The 6,242-nt window shown below is 37.6% G+C and overlaps 1 long non-coding RNA gene across 1 annotated transcript; it reads right to left on the bottom strand.

The window, feature by feature from the left end:
- Positions 1 to 1,491: 1,491 nt before the first annotated feature.
- On the bottom strand, positions 1,492 to 5,975 carry LOC129145393 (uncharacterized). Its single transcript, XR_008550926.1, has 3 exons — positions 5,877 to 5,975; positions 2,396 to 2,479; positions 1,492 to 1,785 (listed from the first exon to the last, which is right to left on the bottom strand). It is a non-coding gene; the product is annotated as an uncharacterized LOC129145393 (long non-coding RNA).
- Positions 5,976 to 6,242: the final 267 nt, after the last annotated feature.

A 6,242-nucleotide genomic window follows, 5' to 3' on the forward strand; every position in this document is an offset into this window, starting at 1 on the left:
AATACAGAGATCCACTCCTTGACATATATTAGCCTACTTGTATAAGAATGATCAGGATGTTCAAAATTCTTCCTGTTTGGGGAAGTATTATTCGACCCACTTTCTTATTTGTAGCTGCTGGAACCCGCATGAGTTCCAGAAGAGAATGTGCCGCCCTACGCAGGAAATCTTCTCTATCAAGGTCCTTTTGATAATTACTCTACAAGTCAGTTGTTGACTTCATGTGGTCCACTGTAAGGCCAGCTTCACTGTAAGGCCAGGGGACTCCCTGGCCAGTCCCACAGGACCCCACCCTGACACAATCTTAATGATTTTTAACCAGGGCCCTACAACTTTATTTTGAACAGGGCCCTCTAAGTTATACCACCTGCCCAGCTCGGGATGCTGAGTCTGACTTTTGATACCATCTCTCAGGGTTGCTGGCTTGACCGGCCCCAGCATTTAACTGCAGTTGTCCATTCCATTTAGCAGTTTGGATAGCTTTTTGCAGTAAAATCAGAAGCAGCTTAAGATGTCTTCATGTAGTATTGAAAATACAGAATTTAGCATCAGGGCAAAGTAAGTTCAAACTATAGTGCACACATACTGTCATTCCCAAACCTTCTGTGGGCTTCAGCTTTGGGCCATCGTGGGCAGCTGGACAGCTGGGCAGCGCCCACTCTGCACAAGCAGTTCGATGCAGACAAGGAACAAAGTGGAGCTGATCTGAACACCTTGTTCAGCTGTCTGTCCTGGCACATGTATTTGGAATTTGTTGAAAAGTGCCCTACTAGCCGTGGTTCTGCCCAACTTTTTCATTTTCAAAAATAAAAGCAGTAGTGGTTGTTGCGCTACAAAGATCCCACATGGCGCGCAGAAGCAGTGTACTTCGGTCCTTCTGAATTCTCTCACCCTCCCGCGCTTCTGACTGTACTGCTGTATATCATGATTAGCAGTATTTGTTGGCTACAAAGATTGAAATAGCTGATAAGTCTCTGATATCGAAGACTCTCAATACCTGTGAAATCCCTTTCTGAACAACAAACATTTACATTCAGAACTTTGCAAATACAACCAAAATATTAGCTGAAAAATTCCTAGAATTAATGTTCTAATATTAACTAGCTAAGCATACTTGTGTCTGTCTATACCTACTTACTCACGAATAACAAACAGACATCTTAGTAATAATGTAGTGGAAATGCTTTCGTGGCACTAAATTGCAATTTCTTTTTTACTTCTTTTGACTAGCAATTTGTGAAAACCTTATGGTCATTATCTATTGTGTTATTCTTGTTCTGTAGTAAAGGTTTGCCCATATTTCTGCCTGAGACTAGTTTACATCGGAAGTCATTTACTTCTTTTGTAGAGCTTCTATATATTGATAGTTTCACTGAGTGCTTAATTCTCTCATCTGCATTCATCTAAAGTCCAGTTTTTAAGTAGATTTTATTCAATGTGGTATTTTGTTCTAAGCATGTACTCTAAAGAGCCAGACAGTCCTGGGTTTGAATTACAGCTTTTATTAATTTTTCAGAGCTGCTATAACAAATTGCCACCAACCAGGTGGCTTAAAACAACAAAAATCTATTCTTTCACAGTTCTGCAGGCTACAAGTCCAAAATCAAGGTTTTGGCAGGATTGATTCCTTCTGAAGACATCTGTTCCCTGTCTCTCTCCTAGCTTCTGATGGCTGCCAGCGATCTTTGGTATTCCTTGGCTTATAGAATCATCACTTGAATGTCTGCCTCCATCTTCACATGACCTTTTCCTCTGTGTCTGTGTCTCTAATCTTCCTCTATCTTTCTGTTATAAGGATACCTGCCATTAGATTTAGGAATCTTGAATCCTGAATGATCTGATCATCAGATGTTTAACTTAACTACACCTGCAAAGACCCTTTTTTCAAATAAGATCATATTTACAGGTTCTGAGAATTAGGACACAGACATACCTTTATGGGGTCACCGTTCAACTCACTACCACTCATGTGACCTTGATCAATGTCATTTAACATTGATCACTCTCAGTTTTCACCATCTGTCTATTGTAGAACTGCTAAGAGTATCAGAGTAACTCAGGTAAATTGCACAATGCCTACCATGTAATAGATCTTAAGTATGGTAGTTATTATTATGTAGGCTTTTGCTCTTTTTTCTTTTCATGTCTATAGCAAATATTCAAACTTATATAAGTACAATAAGTAAGCATGGGTCTCTTCTGCTTTGTGCTCTACATTGTTGTAACTTCAACTAAAGAATGGCATTATCCTTCTCAGATGAAGGGGGCAGTTTTATAAACCACTTTAACTCAAGATATGAAGAAAAAAATTTTGAGGCTGAGTGCTACTTAAAAATACATATACTCAGTCACTTCCCATATGCCACTTGCACATACTTCTTCTGACCAGACTCACCACAGCACCCTGGAGCCTGGGGTGAACTATTAAGGAGTCATTTAACAGTACTCAGCAGCATTTATTCAACAATCTTTCATGTACCTGTTTGATGAAATAAGAAATCGTAAAAGCAATTTTTTGACAGCTATAAAGTGATCATAATAAGGAAGTCTTATTTATAGCAAGGGAAAGAAAACCCAATTCCTACCAGCTTAAACAATAAAGGCATTTATTTCCTAATGCAAAGTATGGAGGTAGGGTGAACCTCATCATTGAATTATTCAGCAACTCAAAAATATCATGAAGGATCTAATTCTTTCATTTCAAATGTTTATCATCCTTGATGTTAGCATCAGGCATAGGTAGACTTACTCTCTTAATGACAGGAAAGTGACTGGAACAGTCTAAACTTTACACCTGCGGTTCATATCATAAAAATGGAGAGAACATGAAAATGAAGTTCTAGTTGCTCTTTTAAATAAGTGAGAAAACACATGAAGTCTCTCCAGTACTCAATCCATTATTGTTGGATGTCTTGCCAATCCTTGACCCAACCCTATTAAGCCATATCTCCATTCAATGGAACTTTGGCTCAAGTTACTTAAACTAGTTCATTATGACAAGGGAAGGATGGCAGCTCTGTAGTTGATGGCATGAGTCAGCACTTCTGAGTAACAATTTGATTTTTATTTTGAAATTAAAGTTAGCCTAATAGTTTGTTAGTTTTTATAATGTTGAGCAACTTGATTAAGTATTTGGGTTTATGAAAAATTCAGAAATACTAATTTAAAAAGAAACATGTACTCCCATATTTATTGCAGCTCTATTTACATTAACCAAATTATGGAAATAGCTTATGTGCCTAAAATGAATTGAGTGGATCAAGAGGATGTGATATATATATGAAATGGGATATTACTGAGCAATAAAAAAGATAAACTCATGTCCTTTTCAGTGATATGGATAAAGCTTAAAGGGATAATGCTAAGTGAAATATGTCAGAAGGAGAAAGATAAATACCATGTGACATAGCTAATATGTGGAATATGGAGAAACCAAACTAAGGGTTAAAAAAAACAAGCTTGAAATCTAACTGACTGTGGAATAGAAGGATCCAGAGTATGGAAGGGTGGGGAAGAGTAACAACAAAGAGGGAAGGAAACACAATGGATTATAGAGGAAGACTATGGGTGCACTACAGTGATGACACTTGATTGGAGGTAATGTTACCAGAATTTTAAAAATAAATTAATTAATTTAGTCAATTTAAACAATATGAATTTGCAGGGACAAAAGTAGTTGGATTTAACCAAGATTGGACCTATGCCTTTTGGAAAATGGAAGGAGAGTGAAGGGAATTAACACTGCTTGCATGGAAAGGAAATGAGTACAGAGGAAAGTGATCATATGACAGATTGAGGACAGTGATGAGATAGTGGTCTCCATTAATTGAACATTTCAGGAAGGTCAAAGAAAAGCTCAAGAGTCAGTGGACTTGTAGGTAAGGCTCAGACAACAAGAGGCATAGTTGAGATTTCAGTGTTGGTGTGGCTATTTGTGATGAGCAGTTTCAGTGATAATGGTGACCAGGGTGGAAGGGGGCAGGAAAAGCTCTCTGGGTATGTGCAGGTCTTGTGTCGAGTGACCTAGGTGCTGTTTGACCAGCTCCACTGGTCTCTCAATACTGCAGGGCAATTGGATAGAGGACAGTCTAACTTGAACCACCAGAAAATGCAATGGTCTCTTCTCTTCCTTCACTCCCAATGGTGAAATGTGAACAAGTAGAAAGCTTTGACATTTCTATTTCTGTTCACTTCCCCAGAGGTGGGGTTAATAAGAATTAGTGGCTTTGCCTGAGGCTTCAGTTACCATAGCATAACTTAAATGATGCTTTTAGAGTCCCAGTGTGTATATGTTTTTCCTGGATTCTGATGGTTGATGGATGACTGATTAGAGAGTTAAAAATAAGAGATAATATGATTGACAACTCATAAATACCAGGGGTTGTAAGAAGCAATGAAATCTCTTTGGTGGAATTTGCATATTTTATTGCTGGTGGAGAGAGGAATGGGGGTGAGAGGAGAGGAGAGAGACAGAGACAGAGACAGAGGGGGAGGGAGACACCCAGAGAAAACCAAATCAACATTTCCATCTGGGGTTTGTGCTTTTCTGAGTGCCGACTCATTTTGATAGATTATTAGAAAACTCATATTTGCTCATAAATGTGAAAAAATAGCAAATGTAAAATTTGCAAATTTATTCCTAAATGTAGTTAAATTCATAAATATTTAGACATTTTCTGTAAAGCTTCTAATTTATAACCTTTACATGAATCTATAATTTGGTATAAAAGCTTCTAAATGCAGAAGTAATGTCACAAATGTCTATAAATATTCACATCTCATTTACAAATGTTCTACAAACCATGAGATGAAGAAATTGTGAATGCAAACCATTTTTCGGTGGATTTCTGCCTAGGTGAGTCAGGACAATGAACAATGAAACCCTTTGAGAGATAATATTGAGACCATGATTTTAGTCTCTTGCTTGTAGAATCTAAAAACTCTTTATTAATCAATTATAAAATATTTATAAAATTATAAAATATTTTTAATTATAAAATACTTTAGATATAAGGATGAATAAGCATATTTCAATATAAAAATTGAAAATCAAGATCTGAGAAGAGTTGGAATAAGATTTCTAAAAGTGTCAGATGATATCAGGTAGAATAATGAGCTCTTGCGTGAATCTTTCTGAGACTCAGTTCTTTCATCTGTAAAATGGTGATAATTCAGTCTTCATAAAGTTTAAAAAAAAAGATCAGAACTATGCAAGTAACAGACACTCAACTCAAATGTGCTTAAGAAAACAGAAACAAAAATTCAGTGGCTGACATCCCAGAAAATTTCAATGCTGTCTGGATGTAGGAACTGAAATTGAGACTCAGTCTCTCTCTCTCTCTCTCTCTCTCTCTCTCTCTCACACACACACACACACACACACACGCGCGTGCGCGCATGCAAACACCTCCACTATTTACTCGTTCTTTCTGTTGTTCTTTCTCTTGCAAACTCTAAGCTCTGCCTTTCCAGATTTAGTTCACCCTACACATAGTGACCCCAATAAAAAGAAAGTTTCTCTTTTCCAATTATTTCATTGAAATTCCTCTGAAAAATTTTCATGACATTGAACTGGAACATTTTCCTGTCCTTGAACCTGTCCCCATGCTCAGAAGAATGGAATACCACCTAGCTGTGAATGGTTGACATCTTACACATGAAGCCAGGAGGTTGGGCTTATGTAAACACAGAGTAGAAAGCACTGGGTCTGGTGTGGTGCTGTTACCAGAAGAAGAGGAGGATAGATACTTAACACAAAAAGGAGATGTTCTTTACTTGTGTTCAGTGCACAAAAAGAAATGATGTTTGCAAGATCCTAACATCATGTTCCACTCATAATAAGCTCTCAGCTCTTCCTACCTTTAGTCACTCCTTACCGTTATTACTGCAATTTCTATTCCAGAGAGAAAAGGAAAGGGATTTAAATAAGAAACAGGGAAGTCTAGAACAAGCCTTCCTGCTCAAAACTGTTTAGAATGTTCCAAGTAAACACATTCTTCCTTGGATTCTGCTAACAAAGCCCACCTTGACCACACCCAGCCTGGCATAAGTACAAAAGGCTTATGCCATGCCTGTGGTGCCAGGAAGGCAGGGGGAAACATCATCAGCTTGTTGGAAATTATCAATACACAAAAACAGAGCAAAGACTTTGTCTCTCATAGTTTATTCTGTCTATTGTAAGTTCCCCTTTATGAAATTAAGTTCTGTATTTCTTGGGTTTAGTGATATTCATAGCTGCATGG

The sequence above is a fragment of the Talpa occidentalis genome, unplaced genomic scaffold, assembly GCF_014898055.3.
Source record: "Talpa occidentalis isolate TD23 unplaced genomic scaffold, MPIMG_talOcc4v2.1, whole genome shotgun sequence".
NCBI classification, from domain to species: domain Eukaryota; kingdom Metazoa; phylum Chordata; class Mammalia; order Eulipotyphla; family Talpidae; genus Talpa; species Talpa occidentalis.